This window comes from Ambystoma mexicanum, chromosome 13 (assembly GCF_040938575.1).
Source record: "Ambystoma mexicanum isolate Mex_15411 chromosome 13, UKY_AmexF1_1, whole genome shotgun sequence".
Taxonomy (NCBI): Eukaryota; Metazoa; Chordata; class Amphibia; order Caudata; family Ambystomatidae; genus Ambystoma; species Ambystoma mexicanum.
Window position 1 is genome coordinate 51,428,918 of NC_090938.1, and position 20,997 is coordinate 51,449,914.

Sequence of the window (20,997 nt, forward strand, 5' to 3'; positions counted from 1 at the left end):
CCGTAGGCAGCCCCCCTCTTCTACTTCCCAGCCATTTGGTGCTCCCTAAATTGGGGGATGCGCTGCAGGAAAACCAGGCATTTCGGCTTTTATACAGATGTGAGTTACTTCCCACGCGCATGTTCATGGTCCCCTTAAGAAAAGTGCCTTTAATTTGTCGTCCCTGGATTCCATCAATGACAGGACTGTGCTTCGAGGCCCATCTGTCCGCACCGGGCGCTTGATTCTCGGCCCCACACAGATGCAGGCTTCCAGCGAGGAAGCAGCTGCTCGGCTGGCACACTCCTGTAGGTCTTAACAAGATGCAGATTCTGGCCTCGATTCTTGCAGTTTACGTTTCAAAAGCAGAACTAAAACTCTAAAAATAGCCCAAGTACTCTTTTTGGGCCACGGAAACTCTTTAACATCGTTGCTAAATGAGTTCCCGGTGCCCTGATTGTTTTGTGTTTGTGATCAAATGTGTTTCCCATACTGTGATGGCGTGGTGTGATAGGAGGCTGCGCAGAGAAATTACCAGTGGTTATGATTTATGCAAATGTTTTCCAGCTCACGCAGCGATTCCTCTATTGCTGGTAGAGTCCTGCAGCGGGCATGTGGCCCAGCCGTTCAGGCTGGATTTTGCTTTTGTGCTGGCCTGGGGCAGACCGTGATTTGCAAATGGTGTTTCACCTTCTGTCATAGCAGAGCAGGTTGAAAAACAGTGGAAGGGAAGACTTCACAGATAGATTACCAGTGGTTATGATTTATTGCAAGCATTTCCATTCAGCGCTGTGTTTCTTCTATTTATGCTCACCCCAACAGTGGAGTAACACATGAGTGGGGTATTTCATGCCTTCTGCAAAAATAATATGATATGATATGATCGTTTATTTATATAGCGCCTATACACAATGTGTTTCAAAGCGCTTCAAGGCAAGGGAGGGAACAAGGGAAAATACAACCACATTCTTACAGGCCATGAACAGTAAGGATGTGAAATGAACTATCGTCCTCGGCCTGACGACATTTCAGATAGTGCAAGAGCTAAGACATAGATAAGGAAGGGAGGTGGAGAGTGGGAAGGAAATGGAAACAGACAGGCGACTACCGTACTAGGTCTGACGACATTTCTGGTGGAGCTGGAGGAAAACAAAAGGTGAGGGAGAGGGGTGCAGAAAGGGAGGGGAGGAACAAAACAAGCGACTATCGTACTAGGCCTGACGACATTTCAGACGGTGCTGGAGGAGTGGTGGGGAGGAAAAAAACAGTAATGGGAGGGTGGAGGAAACAGACAAGGTTGCTATCATATTAGGTCCAGGGACAATTCTGATAGAGTAAGTGCATAGAAGAAAGTAAGGGGAGGAGATAGGAAAAGGGAGAAGGGAAAGGAGGGGAGAATAGAGAGTTAGCAGTCAAAAAGAGTGGAGAAGCAAGAGGGGAGAGTGAATACAATTGCAGAAGTCAGTAGTAACTCTATATGCAGAGACATAATGCACACTGGAATTGCATGCAGACGAGCCAGTTAGGTCGGGTATGTATGATTTGTTTAGACTGAGGCAAGTATGTGTATTTTCCTCTTTTAGCAGATTGCAAAGGAGTTAATTTCGGATATGTTTGGAGATATATCTGTGCAGAGCATGAGCAGCTCAGTAACAGGTGACCTGGCTGCCTGTGAATGGCTGTTTGGTGAGTAGCGGTGTGTGATTGGCTGGTTGGCTGCTTGTGATTGGCTGGTTGGTGAGTGGCTGCCTGGTTGGTGAGTGGCTCCCTGTGATTGGCTGGTTGGTGAATGGCTGCCTGTGATTGTTTCTTTTGTTCAGTCTTTTGGAGGTTTTTGGTTCCAGAGTGTAGGCGGAAAGTGCTTGAGCATTTGTGATGATGAGAGAGTTGTCTCCAAGCTGAAGCTCTCTGAGGAAGTTCTAGTCTTGTGCTGCTGATGTGAGTCTTAAAGGCCATTGGGTTCCATGGTTAGAGTTTCTGCAACAGCCGCTCTCCCATGCTCCGGAACTATGTTCAACAGATAGACACTTAGAACATAGGCCCAAGGGGTTCTCCTAGCTTCCACCACAAGCATCTTCTAACTGGTGGGGCTGGCCCGAAGGCTGTAGCAAGTTTAATAACTGCAGAGCTTTAATCAGGTCTATGCAAAAAAGGACAAGCATACTCGTCCTTTGCACTTAAGGGGTTAATGAATGGATGAAACAGAGGTGCATTAGAAAGAACCTACGGGGTTACATGAAGAAGTTGGCTTATCCTTTCTAAGAGGACAGTTGCCAATAGATGAAGCAAGACTTCCTCGTAATTATCAAGAGGAGGTAGCAGGCATAAAACGCTGGCAAAGGAGCTCAGCCCAAGATCACACAGAGCATCCACATGGACCCACAGCTTAGCAGTGTTAGCTCAGAAAACACAAATGTGCATGCAGGCAGTGCTGGTTCAGGAAAGAGAGGTACACTGAAAACACTGCCACTTCAGGAACTATGTGACTGCACCCTGCGCCTGTATGTCACTGCATATAGTCAATTTACATCACAGGCACCAGACTGGACGACCAGGCACTTGAGCTGTGCAGTGAATGCACTTTTGGACAAGAATACAGTGCTACAAAACCATATCAACTGCAGCTTTGAGCTACATAAAATGCCATGACATGAAGAACAGAGAGGGTGAGACACAGAATAAATGAATGAGAAGTAGCTGAAGCTAACAAACCAAAGTTTACAAACTCACTAATGATTAAAAGCCTTAAGTATGAGCAAGTAAGGGCAGCCTCTGGCAGACATCACCACTGACCCTTGCCCTGCAAAGGAAGAGAAATAAAGCTGTGTGCAAGTGCTTCGGGCAAATATAGTCTTTAGATTGAAAGAACATAGTCACTTACCTTTGGCTCTCCAGATGTTTTGGAATACAACTCCCATCATCCCTAGCCACCATAGTCAATCGCAAGGGGTCATGGGAATTGTAGTCCAAATAGGATTGCCACCTGCCTGGATTTCGACAGGATTGACCTGATTTTTCGAGATCTCTCCAGTTGTCCACTTTAGAAGCAATAATTCTGGATTTTATGTGTCTCCTGGGACTGCAGCAATCTAAGTTTCAAAACTCAGAAGCCAGGGATTTTGCAGCAGTAGCGGTCCGTGGCCTTTGAAGGTGTGTGCCAGCCATGGCTGAGCAGTGATTTTCAGCTCTGTTATCAGAACATGCCTGCCCAGCAGGCAGTAATTCATGGAAACTGGGTCATGGGGGCAAGTGCACTTCCAGTGACCCTTTCACATGCAAGGTACCGACTCTGCATGCAAAGTGCTAATGTTGGGGCTGTTCATTTTGATGGCCCATATGCATTTTCAAGGCAAGTCCAGACAGCAGGCCTCAAAATCCTGTTGTGAAAGAATAGGTCAATTGTATATTTATAAAAAAAAAAATGTACAGGCCAGCCTGTTAGTTTTAAAAGAGCAAAACAAAATACTTACTTTCAAAACCACACAATGGGCCTCATTACAGGTCGGGCGGTCCGGAAATAACAGTGGCGGTAAACCCGCCGCCACTGTTAATTCCAGACCCGCCGATCCCGAGTCCTGCAGGCGGGAGGTGGCGTTCCCGCCAGGTCTGACCTGGCGGGTTTACCACCGCCCGCCTGCCGGCGGACGAGGAAACACTGTCACCATCACGAGATGGTGCCGGTGTTTCCATGATCCCCATTCCCATTGAGTGCCATAGGACTCAATGGGAATGGGGATTTACATCATTCCGCCTCTGGAATTCCCGGGACACCAGGGTTGTAATGCCCCGGTAATTCCGGGAATCATGGAGGCAGAATGGTAATACAAGTCCGGGGGTAACCAGGCGGTTTTACCACCTCGGTTACCGCCGGACTCGTAATGAGGCACAATGTATTTGCACTCTTACAAAACTATATGCTGGATGCCTGTTTTCAAAGATTAAATAAGCAAGCTACCTTTATTAATAATGCAACCAACCCAAAGCAAACTTCAGACACCTCCTTGTTGCAGTTTCATGCATGAATAGGGCACCCAGGCAGGCCTCCTTTTTTACATTCTGACACTTTCAGCTCTGCAATGATAAATGAGAAGCAAAACTACGAATGCCCGAATGCAGAGACACACGCAGCAAAGGGTGCACCACTTACACCTGACCTACAGGGTGCAACAAATATGCATCTCTGCTTCACAACCATCATACAGAGTAAGGAGCAGTGGTGGAAAAGAAGTGTTTGCTTTTTAGCCAGTGTCAATCGGCATTCGCTTTGCAGTACACATTTTTGGGAAAAGCTGAACTACAAGTCCCAGACTGCAAACCACTGCTGAATGAACAGCTAGGGCTGGATGGGAGGTGTCAGACATGTTATTGGGCCACTTCTCAATGATTACAACTTTATTTGAATGTAGTCCCTTCTCTGTAGACCTATCAAGCACATTTCTTGAGAGAGTTGGACCATTCATGGATTCCCAGCCCACAGCAACCTTCATGCATTCTTATTGTCGATCTGCATTCCAATTTGGAACATTCAACTTCACTATTGTGTGAGGGGGCAAGATGTCTATAATACCGTTGTATGATATTGTAGGAATGTGACTCCAAAATCAATGCGAAAAAACAGTTCCACCTGAGAGTAAATGCACTTTGTCAGAAAAGCAAGTTTATTTTATGCTGTCAGCCGGAAGGGGTTAGTCAGCCTCGTGAAGCAGAAAACTAACAGTTCTTTCCAGTGCTCAACAAAGTTGCAACATTTATACACATTTGAACAATTTACATAGTCACACATATTCTGTTAGAAAGTCATCCCTCAAAATGGCATTGGTTAACCATGCACAAGGAAATCTAATCCCCCTGCGTTCTCAAATCCCATTGGACACATTGGCAAAACACAATACCCTTCCCCACGTGCTTTCTTTCTATAATCAGTCATGACATTGTGCACATAATCTCCTTATTATTTAAAAACAATTCAATTTATGACTTGATCCATTTGGTAGGACACCTTTAACTCAGTATGTGATGTGCAAGGCTTTTGCAGAACACTTAAAACAAGAGAGAAACAAACAACCATGTTTTTCATCAGGCAATAAACATCTTATCATCCCAGATGCACTGGCGTCCAATATTCCCTCTAATTATGGTTGTCTACGTACGGAAATGGCTGTTCTGTTTTAGGATTTTTAGGTTTTTACGGTCATGCTTTGTGTTTTAATATTTTTAGGTTTTTAAGGTCACGCTTTCATAGCAGAGTAATGGAAATAGGCTACGAGAATATCAAGACGAGTTAGTATAATTTCGATTTATTGGGAGAGAAAGGAAATGCCAATTAACTGCAGTGTCTTGTGCCTTATTAATTCTTGAGAAGATGGGTATTGTCTGTGTGCGCTGCTAAAATTCTTCTGAGCGGCACCCCACAGCTTAGAGGGAACATTGCTGGCTTCCCCATGTTTACTCCTTCTGCATTCCTTCACGTTACCTTATTTACGACTACCATCTCACATCATACAGCCTTCAGCACACATCCTGCTATCTTCCTAAGAGCCCAAACGAAACCCATAAAACACGGGCAAACTCTGCCGTCCAGCACCCCTTCCATGTATTTTATTAACTAACCCTAATTCGACTCACCATTTGGCCGGACATAACAACAAGACTCTGTTCTCCCAGGAAGATTTGTTCCCCATAACCACAAACCCATTGTGTCTAGCCTGGCCACACCATTGTTCTAACATGACATGCGTAACATACCTCTTCCCTACGTTGGGATATGAAACGTGCATCCCAACAATATGCTTACCACGTACAACAACAAAAATAAAATGGGTAGATTTAATGACAGGAAGGTTTCTGTAAAAGGCTAGTACGAACGGGGAATGTCACTTGCAAGTCAGTGTAACCCGCACAGCCTTTTATCTCATCTCACAAAATGAATACGATTCTGGTGAAAAATGTTATCTGGCAGGATTATACAACTAGCCTCTGCCTCTAAAAGGTTGGTAGCGTTTCGAAATAGCTTAATGCTAGATGTACCTTTATCAGCTTTTAAACATTCTTGCTCCTATAAAATTTATTTGCTGGGCAATACTGGCAATATATCTTAAAAAATGTCAACAGACTATTCTGTTATTCGTGTGCACTTTATAAAATGGTTGAAGAATCACTCACTTTTTCGCACTATGAATTTCTTTTGGAATGTTGACTTGGTGGGTTAACGTGCCATCTGCAGTGATTTATGTGAAACATGCAGCTAGAGCTCTGCTGCGGGTTCTTAACCCACTGAGCTTTTATAAGGATTTATTGACTTTCAAAGCTTACAATACAGCTCCTAGGAATGATTTTACAGCTGCTGTTAAAACTAAGAATTTTGAATGATCAGTGCAATCTATTGATCTGGCAAGATAAACAAGTAGACTAATGCACATCTTGATCAAATATGAACGGCTCGATACAGACCAGCCTCACCTCCAGGATTGTCCCGGATACTTTGGGGTTTTCAAAACTTTCTCCGGGGAGAGAGAGAGAGAGAGAGAGACCTACAGATTTCTGGTGTGCACAGCTGTCTCATTGTGGGCGGGGGTATAAAACTATGCAGCTTGGATCCCCTACCGCCAATCAAACCTTTGCAATACACAGTGTCGTCAGCTCAGTGAGAGGAATGTTCCTATCTTGCACATACAACATAAGGTCAAGTCCTTATAGGGATGGACTGGTCTCAAATCCTTCCTCTCTTAACTAAAGTGTGTGATCCTTGACAAGTCAGCACAGCATATCCTTCTGTGCTCTGCCACATCTAATGTCAACTACATAAGCCCTGTTTTTCCATCAAACAGAGGAAGATTGAACATATATATATATATATATATATATATATATATATATATATATATATATATATATATATATATTTAGATTTGCCCGGAAGAAATTAATTAAAAGTGATGATTATAAGGTACAAGTGTTACATTTTTTCTACTTAGATACAAATGTTGCCAGGAGTGTGTGTGGGTGCTATTATCCCCAACCTTTTTACCCTGAGAGATGACAATGGAAGAATGTTCCATAACTAGGAGCAGTGTTGGGCGCGCGCCGCAAACACCAGAAATTTCAGAGTTTTTAATTTCAACTGTAGGCAGGTCTGGCTTGATATCAGCGGATCCATTTTTGTCACACCCAGCTCAGCTTTTCATCATTCCAAGGTAGCAAATGTATGGCATATCATTTTGTAAAATGCCATTTTAGCCACACTTCATTTTTTTAAAATTTTAATAATGCAGATTGCTTTTTAAATAAGGAATATAGGTCAGTTAAACACATAACTGCTAGCATGATTTTTTTCTTTCACCTGGCAGTTTTCGAATCTATGAAAGGGGTGTGTCAAGGGGTGGGGGCTCCTAAAATATGGGCGTGGCCAAGTTCAAGTTTAGAAGCAAAGTCCAACTGTATCAAGACACTACGATGTGTTCCCCGGTGGTGCGCGTAAGAGAAAGTAGTATATCGTGACAGGCAGGCACTTCCTCTGTAGGCAACAAAGCACACTTCTGGCTTAGCGCCTAGAAGCGAGGCGGGCAAAGATGACTTCATATTTCCAGAAATTCTCAGCTAATTCTGGTAGGGTTCCCCTGTACCGGTGGTTTGCTGCTCTGCACACTACATCCTATTGGAGACTACAGCCTGATCTTAGAGTGATGACACAGAGCCAAGTGTGTGATTGGCGTGCTGATGGCCCTTTTGACCAGGGTCCTGATGAGCGTGCTTGGCCTGATTTCTTAAGTCAAGATGCGTCAGCATTGTACACTTGCTAGGCGTGTGGAACGTCTTTGATGGGTTCAGAAAAGGCCCTGTCACGCAATATCCATTTTCCAACAAGGTGTAGTGGAAACTAAGCTTTTTTTTCATGCAACAAACCATAAGGAACACCAACAGCACACGAGTGAGTACTGACATCGATCCGATACTCGCACCCAAGCTCAGCACCCGGTGTACACCGAGTTGAAGCTGCCAACAGAACACCACTCCTCTCACTAGCTAGCCTACTCCTCTTCACCCTACTAACCCATCCCACCCTTCTCATTTGCAGATCCGCCAGAGCGCCTGGGGACCAACTCCGTTGGTGACTGCGCGCGGTACAAATACCTTTCACATTTCACATTTCACATTAATGCACATCCTATTGGAATATTCGGCGTTCACTTTTTAATGCAAAAAAAATCCTCCCCTTAATTTTGCGCATTTGTGGAGGGGTGGAGGGTGGCAAAAGGGCTTCCGTAGATGCACACAATGGGGTGCCCTTTGTGAAGAGGGCACAGCTTTTTCGGGCACACCTGGCGAGGATGAGTTACTGCATACATTAATTCGCGCCAGAGAAGGATTTGTGAATCGTTCTGGAAATGTTCCGAGCAGAGATGGAACAGCGCGGAATAAAATACGCTTAATCCTTTTTGTAAATGTCATGAGATGTTATGTTGGAACAAGTGTGTTCTGGCGGAGAATTCAAAGGTTTAGCACCAACCCAAGTACAGCACAATCACCACTGAAGTGCTAAGGACGAGCGTGCTCGTCCTTTTTGCTTAGACATGCATAATAGCCTGGCACTTGACTTAAGAGTAGTGTGTGGGGGGGATGGGGAGGCTGCAAGATAGTAGGCGCGCGACTCCTCTATTTTGCATTGCAGCCCCCATGGCATAAACTCGATCACTCTTTTTTGTTGACCCTCGTTAACCTCCATTTCTGTCTTCTGAAGGGTCTCCTCCTAGTGCATTCTGGCTCCACTACGTTCGGGCAAGTTGGATTTATTTTCTGTGTGTTGTAGCATTACATAGCGCAGTAGGATAATGCAGCTGCTCCATACAATTATGTGAAAACTGCCACTAAAAAATGTGGCTTTCTCTGGGGCAGCTCAGCCGTTCATGCTCATGAGGTCCTAAGATGAAATCCCCACTGAGCACTTAGTAGTAACAAGGGCTGGAAATGCACACAAAGCTGTGGAATTCCACCCGGGGGAGGGGCCTCTTAACTGTGGTGCAGAGATCGGGAGGGGCTAACAGTGGATGCAGGCAAGTGATGGACGTGTGAAAAACACAGAGCTAAATTAAATGAACACTCGTTTTTATACAGATGACAGGAAACAAGCACAAATCACATAAGAAGTCAACCTGACAGTATATAAATCATTATGGTAACATTGAGTATAAATACTATGATAGTAGCTTTATTTTCCCAACCTGGTGGAAGCTTACAATTATCATCACATGAGTAACGCCAGCATAAGGAACATTCTAAACTTTCTTTCGGGTGAAAGGAATGAAGTAAAAGAAAATACACTAGCTTCTTACAATTACCCACTCACTGCATTGTTTACTTCTATGTATTTAACATCAATTGCATTTTAATACGCTAGAGAGTGCAAAACATACACAAATTGGACCAGAACTCATCTCCGGTGCTGGGGCCAGCTGATCACCACTACACAGTGTGCAGTGTATTCTTGAGCACAGGCCCAGGCAGAGCTGAGCCGAGGCATCGGCAGTCTGTGCTGTCGCCCTGGGTCCCACGCCATTGGGGGCCCTGCAGCTACTGTCGAGGGGGCCAAGGAGGGTCCCTTTTATTACGAGGGATTCATGTTGTGCACACCATATTGATGATGGGGAGGGGGGTGGCAGCAAACTGTGACAGTGTTGCAAATCCATATGAATTGAATTGAGTTAATTATAGGTTATTTCTAGTGTTACTACTATTTAGAATGTATACATATTAGATCTTGACGCACAGTAGAACATTAAAGCTGCAAATGCAAAACAAACACAAATCCACACAATGGGTAGCTTTTCTCCACGGTTAGCTGTTACACATGCATTCCAAGTAGCAGGGACATTCTTGGCAGAAAAGAGAACTAGTTACCTAGTAAGAAGGTCGTACAAACAGGGCACAGATGTTACCTTGCCCTCTGAATTCATATCTTTAGAGGGGGTTAATCATTTGTTTTTGGTGGTAATAAACATGAGGCACGAGGCCAGGGTCTGACAGCGAAGTGTTTTTTACAGGTCATCAGAGGTTGTATGTGGCCAGATAAATTAGAAGGTATTTTTTAAGGCGCCAGTAGTCTGTGTAATGCAGATCTTCCTCTATTTGCTAAAATACGTCAGCAGGACCATGCGCAATCATACGTAAAGTTAAAGGCCTTAGACCAGTTATTCCTAGCAATGAATTATGTTTTCAATACTAATGTTTAGCCATGCACCGACGTCAGGAGCTGCTACAACGAATTCCAGGAAGAGGTGTGTTTTCGATATGATCTGAAGAACATAATGAAGATAAGCCTTGCTAATGAAAATGGAAGAATTGGGAAAAGATAGGATTTCTTTGAAGAGGTTTTGCCCAATAATATTTGGGGGGTGGGTGGTAATAAAAGTATCGGGGAGTATTTTAAATTGTTGCAAAAGGTGTATAAACTGCCAACTGATGTTGTATTGATGAAACTTGGGTTGGTTTGATCCTGCAACACCATCTAACCGCTCCCGGCAGCTTTTGTACAGTAAACTTGCTTTATGTACAACCGTGGACTGGATTCTTAAGTGGTGGGTTTGTTTTGAGTTAAGGTGACTAAAGGCCCATCCCCACATTTGGGGAGCCAAGCTCGGATCCGAGGCATTCTGAGACGTTGGGGGACTTTTGACCACACCTTTCAGATACAGCACCTCACGACGGGTACCAGTCTTCCGTGCACAGTGAAAAAGAGGCCTCCGGACGCCATATTGATTAAAAATCACGGCTTAGCTGTGCGGAACGATTTGAAAAAGCATCACATCGGAGCACCTCGGGTTCACGTGAGTACACATTTAGGGGTGTAAAGCAAGGGGGGAAATGGTAAAAAAGGGGTTCTTTCTTTGATTTGAGTTTTTTTTTGGGCGGTGTAAGGGTAGACTTGGGGTGTGGGTATGAAATGAGTTGAGGTTGCATGGTTTGGCAAAGTGGATGTTTCTGGATACAGTGGTTGAACTGTTCTTTGTTGTAAGTTCTTTGTATATATTTGTTACCTAGTTTGTTATTTTAGAAGCGTGAGGAGGTGTCTTACCCTGCACGTCCAGTGCGAAGCTCGTCCTGAAACCATTTAGTTTGCTTATCTGGTTAGCTGGAGCACTCACCTCAAGGTGGGTTGCTATGTTAGGGTAAGTGCAACCGTAGGGACCTTTCTAAAGTAGGCATTGACATTCTTTTGTATCTGCCATGCGGGCAGAGGTCTGCATCTTGATTTTCTTGGGTAGTTGAGGTAGGGAAGGGAAATTTCCTGTAGTCAGGAAAAGATGGTTTTGTGGTAGAGACAGCGGTACTAGTGATAAAGAGAGTGAGAGCAGCGGTGCTGCAGTGGAAACCATTGCGCCCCTCCTATGCTAGAGTGGGGGGATATCTCGGAAATATCGGCCGGCAAGTGTTTTTGATAAGATGCTGTCTTCTGTGTAAGAGTGAGAAGAAGAATTGGAGTAGATTGTGAAGTGAGGTCGTTGTGGTATAGGCGAGCAGAGTGATAGAGTGTGAAGTGCGACTAAGGAATTGGGTAAGGGTAAAAATTGAGCTCTTGGGTGAATATTTGTTCATGCCGCAGGTTCGGCTTACTATCAGATTTTTGGGAAATTATTTTTTGATAACAAACCCAGAGTTTGTACCACTATTTTCCTCAGCAGCTACTCCATTGGTTGCAAGACGGACACAGGTAACGCCTCCATTAGTTACGATTTCTAAGAACTGGGATTTTGGGGAAAGTGGAAGCATAACTCCTTCAATGGTTAGGGCGGCAGAGGGGTTGAAAACAGAGAGCAGGAAGGAGATAACTCTCCCAAGTGCTAGGTTAGTAAATAGATTAAGGGTGTAGGAGCAAGCAAGAGTAAGACCGATAGTTAGAGGAGTGGAGGAAGGATCGAAAATGAGAGAGAAAGAAGAGGTTAGGCCTCTTCCTGTGAGGATAGTGGATAGACTGCGAAGAGTGGTAGATGCACAAGAACGGGAAAAGATGAAGGAAGCACTATGGCTAGCGGAGGAAGAGGTAATGCTGTTACAGTGGCACAGAGATGAAGAGCGGGAGGAAGTGAGAAGACAGGTAAGGGACGTAGAAGGAGGAAGATGGAGATATGGGCAGGTTCTTGGTAGATTGCACAACTCGGTTATCAGAACGGTTGAGGTGGATATGGAGAACAGGGATGCTGCCACGGGTACAGAGGCTGAGCAGGGAAGACAGGAGAAGGCACCCTATTGTATGCTGATTATGCTTGCGGGCCTGTAGAAGGGTTAGGGTATTTGAGAAACCTACGGGTGTTCTCCCATGTAAACCCTGAGAATCCTCTATTCAGGTGGCCAGGGGAGGGCCATCGCTTTTGGATCCCAACCCTGGGGGTAGACGAGCAAGGAAGGATCACCTGGGTAGGGGAGTCTAGAGTTGCGCCCATGGGAGAAACCCAGGGGAGATGCGGTATCCCAAAGGGACAAGAGGCGTAGAGGAGGAAGTCCCTGGAGCCTTCATGGGATATATATATAGGTCCTGCTGTCCCAGATCTAAGATGGAGGCGAGGCTATCGCCCAAGAACAGAGGCAGAGAAACAAAGGTCTAGCCTTGACCTTAAAACCTATCCAACTTCCCCTATTTCAGATGATAGGGTATGCTGGCAAAACCAGTACCTCCATAACCGAATACCAGAGGCTGAGACTGTCTTTAAAAGGGGAGAATCACCTCAGTCACAGAAATTCAAGGCCAGGGGATTCCTTTTTTTCTTCTTTCCATCACCCTATGTTCATTCAGCCCAGAGACAGTATTTTCATTCTCATCTCCCCATTGCCAACAAGTACTGGGACGAGGAAGAGGTGACCGACCGAGTGTATTAAGTATTACCCATAGGAATAAAATTGGGAAGCAGGAATAGGTCTAATACATTTCATCACTATGCTGTCCCACTAATAGAGTCAGGCAAGGTCAGGCATTTCACCTTAACCATGCACACTTGACTCCAATTGACTCTCAGTAAGGGTATAAAAGGCGTGGTTCTGCCAAAGACGGAGCGCAAGCTGGGATTGCTGGTTGCTACATGGAAGCCAGGGAGCAGGAGGCGGCAACAAGAGAAGCCTGGAAGACCCAGAGGAGAGCGGGACACCAGGGTGCTGACCCGGTGTGTCAGAAGCGTTTCAGCATGGCGAGGGAGCTGTGTCTCCTCTATATAATGCATTTATAGAGCTCTGAAGACCCACGGCAGTGCAGTCTAATATGACTGTATCGTCCGCATACGTAAGGCAGTGAATAAATTGCCATAGCGGGCGGATGGATATGGGCAACCTTCAGAGCGGGAACAAGATCAGCTATGCGAAGAGTGAGAGTGTGCATCCCTGCTTGAGCTGTGTGTTGGTGGCAAAGGGCTTGGAGAGCAAACCCTCCTGGGGCATTCTAACCCTATACTATATAATGATTTCATAAAATATAATAATGAGGGGCCAATGCCCTATCCTTCCAGTTTAACCCAAAGTTTAGATCTCAGCACACTATCAAAAGCTGCGGAGTAGTCCACAAAGCAAAGATAAAGTGACGTGTCAGGATAACGAATTGTGTATGAGACAAGGGTAAGTAGTGTCTGATGCAAGGGTAAGTAGTGTGCAGTTGGAATGGGTGGTACTACAACCCTTCCTGAAGCCCGTCTGTTGGAAGTTCAATAAACCCCTTGGGGCCACCCATGAACAGAGAAGCCCCAATAATATTTTTGGGAAACCCTTGACGCTACAATCTAACATAACCAATAGCCAGTAGTTTACCAATAAGTGACGCAGGCCTTTCTTAAGTACAGCAATCAATATGGATTAAATGCAGCCCAAAACTCACGGTCGCTCTTGATGACCGCGTTGCACAGTCCATCCGGGCCATTGGGTTTTCTACTGGTCTAATTTCCGATTCCAACCAGTATAAATCCCCAACAAAGGTATCCCAGAGCTCTTCTGAAATGCCACAGATTCCAATGGCGGTACTGAGGTGCCAAAATGTCTTGGTGTCATGTGTCATAGTTTCTGATTAAGAGATGAATGAACTTCCAACCAGAGGTGATTTCCATGAACTGATATTCCCGAAGCCATTGCTTATAAAGGGTCTTAGCGGCGGCAATAGTTTTAATTTTGGCCACTTTTTTGTAAGAGCGTCTCTTAGTTCTGCGGACAAGGGATTTAAGCGCTTTTTTCTTTTTATCTATACCCAGAGCCTACATTACTCCAGGCTTACCAGTGTGTTTTCTGAAAGCTAAGTACCTGTGTTCCACGGGACGATAAAAAGCCATCAACATCGCAAGGTCCCAATTGCAATGCTTCAAGGTTGCGTCCTCTCTTAGGCCACAGCCGTTAGTTTGATGTCCAACGTAACCTGTTCCCCGGCAAATTAACCGGCAGATTACATGAAAGGTATTGTCAGGGTTTAGTAGGGGGCACCTGACATTTCATAGCAAGGATAGCATGATCACTAGTAGCAATTGGGGAAACCAGAAATCCAGGGGAGTGATTGCCAATAACAGAGTTGACCAAAATGAAATCTATACAACTAATATCAACACCATAAGACCAAGTAGTTTGTGGTTCCCCCTCACTAATCATTGGTAGTTGGAGATCAAACTCTGGTAAAGCCACCCGCCACTCTTTGCCCTTAATCGCCACCAAGGCTTTCTTCCCCCATGGACAGTTGTAGATGGTTTATACACACAATCTACGTTAAAGCCCACAGTGAGTATTATACCACCCTTTGGATGCAGGGCATGCCACCTTCTAAGGGTGTCAGAAACAGTTTCCATCAGATCAGCAGTAGAAACCACCCAGGAGGATCATACAGGGTTGCCAGCAAGGTACCCCCGCTTCCAAATGGAAGATTAGTAGAGTATGCACACAGCATGTTCCTATGGGATCTGGTAACAGAAAATTCAGCTATGTTGCAAACAGATTTAGTGGCAATACATAGGCCTCCTTGCGGATGGCCCTTTTGAGAAGGCAAAGACAAGCGGAATAGTAAAGTGTATCCAGCCAAGTCTCTGCACCCCATTAGTTTAACAAGGGCACCCGCGTTGCCTCGAAAAGACTGGTAGCCATGGGGATTCCATGATAACACTTGTATGGCACCAGCCTCAGTCAAGTGGGATGGTCATCGCAACCTTTGCAGAACGTGAGACCAACAACCTGACTGCCTCGGCAGGGCCTGCTTTGCCCGCTGTGAGTTAAAGGCTAATTGGGGCCGAATATAAAGTTTGAATCTGCTTGGTTGATCAAATGCGATATCATGATGCAAGGAGGGTTGAAACACAAATGCCTCAAAACCCACGTCCAACAATAACTTACTGTTTCTGCAAATGCCTTCACCAACAATAGGGGACTCAAAGGTTGCCAATAGAAGTGCTGTTAAAAGTGGGTACTTCAGACCTTTCAATATCCTTAGTGGAGAGGGTACAAAGGTCTGGGATAAGATGTAGAAACTCAGGTAGCCAAGTACAATTCAGGAAAGGGCTGGTGGCTGTAGGGTTTGACTCAATGAATTTAATGTGGATCAGATTGGAGAACCAGGATGGGTCCGGATGGCACACCTTATTGGCGTGCGCCTGAGGTTGCAACGCTTCCACCCGTGTAGTCCAAGAGTCTCGATTTAGAAGAGCCTGAACTTTCAGCGGCACAACAGTGTATCCCAAGAATGTAGGTTGCGCGCATACTGAGAAGACACGAGTGAAAGTAAAATGTGATTAAGCTGCCAAAGTATTGCTGAACTGTGAATCGAACAAGTGAGACATGGCAAGAAAGTGCCCAATCAAAAGTATCTGTTTAAATGGGCATAGCGGTGCAAGCTGAAAAGTGAAAAACCGGGAAACCCATGAATGACAATGCATCTGACATCAGTCGGAAAATGTATACGAAAAGTGAACTGTAATCGAAGGGGTCATGCTGAGGTATTTGTAAAAACCCCTTGCACATTCGAAAGTCTTTTATGAGAAAAGCGAACTGTGAGCAATTGTGATTTGGAGGGTCTGAGTCCGGCCGAGGGAGACCTGTAGCGAACTGTGAGAAAGTGTGATCGGAAGGTCCAAGCCCGATAGAAGGAGACCTGTAACGAACTGTGGGAAAGTGTGATTGGAAGGTCCCAGCCCAACAGAGGGAGACCTATATGAACTATGTGCCCATGGCCACGGAAACCACCACCACCACCGACCCAGCCAAAGGCCTAACCAGACAACACGAGACACCCACTACTCTGCAATGTGCACTGATTAATGCCAGATCCCTCCCTGCACATGCCGCAGAAATCTATGACCTCATTACCAATCTCGACCTTCACATCTTAGCCATCACTGAGACATGGCTCCATGAAGCAGCTGGACCAGCCCTCTCACTAGCTCTACCACAAGGACACTATATCTACAGGTAAGACAGACACACAGTCAAAGGCAGCGGTGTAGCCCTCAAAGTCAAAGACTGCCTAGCAGTCAGACAAACCTCCTCAAACCTCGGAGAGAACATCGATTCCCTTGCAGTCAAGATTGACATCTGCCCCAACACCACATTGACCATCCACCTAGCATACCGCCCACCAGGACCAATAGCGGACTTCCATGACAACCTCATCCATCTCCTAGGTGAAAACCTTAAAACCTCTACAAAAACGGTTCTCCTAGGTGACTTCAATCTACGTCTTAATGACCAGAAAGATAGACCTTCCAAAGCCATGGCACTAGCTCTACTAGAGCTCGGTTTCAACCAGAAAGTCACCACTCCCACCAACTGCAAAAGGTGCACCCTTAACTGGGTAGTGGACCACAGCTGTGATATAGACATCAGCTCCAACATCCCCACCCCTTGGTCTGACCATCACCTTGTACATTTCCTCATTCCTATCAGCACCACCACACCTAAAAACTCCAATCCTATCACACCTGCATTAGCCAGGAGTGCTTGGAACCTATCCAAAGAAAATATCCTCCCCTCGTAGAAACTCTTAACCCTGCACCTCCAAAACTCCTCAGAACCATCAGTACTGGCGGATATCTTCAATACTATGATGAAAACAGCCATTGATGCTATTGCACCACTACAGAAAAAAAACGAAAGAATAAAACATGCAAACACTTGGTTCTCCGCATAACTAAAAGAACTACGTGCCTTAAAACGCAAAGCCTGGAGCAAATGGCTAGGATCCCCACAGCAATCCACATTAGCCACCTACACATCCCTGGCCACTCAATACAAGAAAGCCATTATCACAGCCAAATCTTCTTCCTACAAGGATAGAATCACCAATGCCACCTCTGAATCAAAAGAGCTCTTCACCATCTTCGAAGAACTATCCACACCAGCCAACAACTCTCAAGAGATTGTTAAAGATAAAGCATGGTGTGCCCGTGTACAAAATGCCTTTATAAATAAAATTGTGCTCCTGCAGAATAAGATCCATGAGCACCACAAAAACCTCTCTAAACACATCATGTTAGATTCACACCCTGACAGTATGATCACCAAAGACAAAACCAATCAAGAAAAAATCAAACCCTTCTCCTTCAGGGAAGTTACTGAGTCCGAAGTAGTAGACATAGTCAATACAATTAGGTCATCTAACTGCAAAGGAGATGCCTGCCGAGCCAAACTAGTCAAGGAGTGTGTAAAAACTCTAGCCCCTTTTCTAAAAAAACTTCATCAACGCCTCCTTCAACTCCAATACTGTCCCGGACAGCCTAAAAGAAGCCTGGGTTCGCCCACTTCTGAAAAAACCCTCACTACACCCAGAAATAGCTAACAATTACAGGCCGATTACCACCGTCCCATTCTTGCTCAAATTCTTGGATAAGGTGGCCTATACGCAAATCCAGAAATTTCTGGAAGAAAACAAAATAAGGCAATCTGGATTGCGCCCAGGCCACGGGACAGAATCTGCCCTACCCGATCTCAAAATTCAACTTGGCGATATTATGGATAAAGGCAAACCAGCACTTCTCCTCCTGCTAGACCGGTCGGCTGCCTTTGATCTTATCAACCATGACATTCTTGGTAAGCAACTAATAACGCGGCACACTTTTCCCCACAAGCCATAACATGGATTGCTTCCTTCCTCAATGGCAGTCTCGTGAGAGTCTTCTCAGACTCCGCCTGTGCTTCTCCCAGCACCATACACTGTGGAGTCACCACCAAGGTGAACCCACAAGGTTCATGTACTGCAACCACTCTCTCGCCGACGACACGCAGGTCCTACACCCACTAACCGGCATCTACGAACAAGACGCTACAGCCTTAACCAATATTTACACAGCCATACAAACATGGATGGCAGCCAACGACCTCTGTCTCACTGGAGACAAAACAGAGATCCTCCTGGTAGGCACTAAAGAAACGCTCAATAAACTGTCCCCCCTCTATTGCACCGTCAACATTGATAATACCATCATCACTGTCTCGTCAACAGTAAAAACACTTGGAGTGTACCTTAACTCCTCACTGTCCATGACACGCCAGGTCAGTGCCATAGCCTCTCCAGCTGCACTCACCACTAAAATTATCAATGCAGTCAAGCCTTTCCTCTCAACTAAAAACTGCTTATCAATTGCCAGAGTCGGTACCAAGCTTGTCTATTGTAATGCCCTCTTCCTAGGCACCTCTGCCAAAAAACCTCCAGAAGCTACAAGTAACACAAAACAATGCCCTCAAAGCTGCACTGAGTATTCCTAAAAGGGAACACATCTCCCAGGCAGGGAAGGACGCACCTTGGCTGCCGGTTAAAGAATGTATTCTTTTCAAACCATGGCCATTACACACAAATGCCTTTCACATAACGCACCCCCCTATCTAACTGAAAGGATAGCCCTCAGCACATCATCCAGACCTATGAGATCCCATCTCACTAACAAAATCTATGTCCTGACTTTCAATAGAGCCAAAGCAGGAGGCACCAATTTTCAACACCTAGCACCTAAAAACTGGAATGCCCTCCCCACTGCGCTCAGAAATAAAAAGTCCTACACAGTCTTCCGAAAACTGCTAAAAACTAAATTATTCAATTAATCTGTCAATGCTATGTAACCTGCAACCGTTTTCAGTTTGTTATGCTGTTCCATTGTATCCCGATAACATATATTCCATCACATCTGACATTGTTTCTGTTGTTGATCTGTTTCTAGGCAGTACCAAGCAAGTATTCTGTAACAGTGCCACTATGCCCCTGGGCCGCTGCACGCTATATAAATTCAAATAAATAAATAAATAAAGCCTGAAGTTCGTGATCTATGAATCCTGGAGGAAAGGAACTTTTGTTTTCTTGAATGAATGCGAGGCATCCTGTGAATAAGAAACTTTGTGCAAACATAAGATTTTGCATGACCAAGAGACTTTTTTCCATGGCAGGCCCTGGTCTGCGGCCTGAGCTGAATCCTTGTGTCTAAAGCCAGAGTGTGTTATACGACCCAAGTGTGCCACCTCATCCCGTGCTAGAAACGTGGGGAAGGGACTTTTGCTCAGTTACCTTGACATATTGTTTTGAACACTGCTTTTTCCTTTACATATACATCTTTCCGTATACACATTTATTGTAGTAGTCGTAAGGGCATGTAATAGGTTTTTTAGTATAGACCATTTTGTTTTGCCTGACAAATGACTAAGACTGTGTTTATTTTACTTTGATTCTCAAGAGTACTCTCATCTTTAGCTATAGAGAAAGCTAGGAGTTTTTCAAACACCCCTTTCAAGTTACAATAAAGGTTTTTGAACATGTCAATCTTGCGTCTGTGTCTACTTGTGATACATATGGTGTCAGAAGTGGGAATACGACTCAATTGAAATAAGTTGGGGAACCCTAACATTTCAGAAACGTAGCCACCGAGCCTGACACCCCTCTATTGCCACTAAGGAATCCATTGGCTTTGGTATATTTAGCAGTAGGGAAACTACCACCCCTCCTGGGAAGAGAGGATTAATTCCCACTGCCTTAGTTCTAATTCCCCCATTGGGATGCTATATCAGGTTAGCCCTAAAATCTGGTTTAGCCTGGAAGTTTGATATGGATGTCCTGGTAGGAGTTACAAATCCTGACTTTAGGTGAGACGTAATAGTTCTTCTACAAAATCATGGAGAAAACCCTTTTGAAATACGGCCCAGGGATACAATTGCCCAGGAAATCCTTGAGGAGGCCCTATTTCCCAGTCTTGAGGAGGAAATTGAATCTGAGGAAAGTGAGAGGGGTGTCTTGGGTTTTAGAGAGGCTGACAAGGAGCCTAACATCAACGCCAAAAGGGATGACAAACCCATCATCCTTCCTGATTTAGCCTTTGCCCAACGGAATGATCCAGTACTCGCAAAAGCCTTCTTACAAACTATTCCTGAAGAAGAAGGCCAAGAAAAAGGCCGCCCCTTTTTATTTCTGAAACAGGGACTCCTATATAGGAGAGAAACGTCTGGGGAAGGCCTAGTCAATACCCAATTGGCGATACCTAAAACTCATAAAAAAATAGTATTGGAAATTGCACATCCTCACATGCCAGGGGGGCACCTAGGACAATCTAAAACCCAAGCCCATATCAGCGGAAAACATTATTGGCCAGGTTTACATGCAGATATGAAAACATTTGTTCAAACATGTGAAATATGTCAAAAGAACAGTGCACATATTCCTTTAACCGCTCTGTTAAATCTGCTACCCATAATAGAAATTCCCTTCTCTAGAATAGGGATGGATATTATCAGACCCTTGGAAACCTCTAAATTGGGCAACAAATGTATTCTTGTAATTGTAGATTATGCAACCAGGTTCCTAGAAGCCTTCCCCATGAGAAACAAGCACCATTCAGCAAATCTTAAAGCATTTGTTACCATTCTTTTCTAGGGTTAGATTCCCCAAGGAAATTCTAACTGACCAGGGAACAAATTTCATGAGTAAGCTCATGGGTGAAATAAAGGAATTACTCCAAATCACTACATTGAGAACCTCCGTTTACCACCCCCAGACAGACGGATTGGTGGAGAGATTTAATAAGACCCTCAAGATGCTCTGGATAT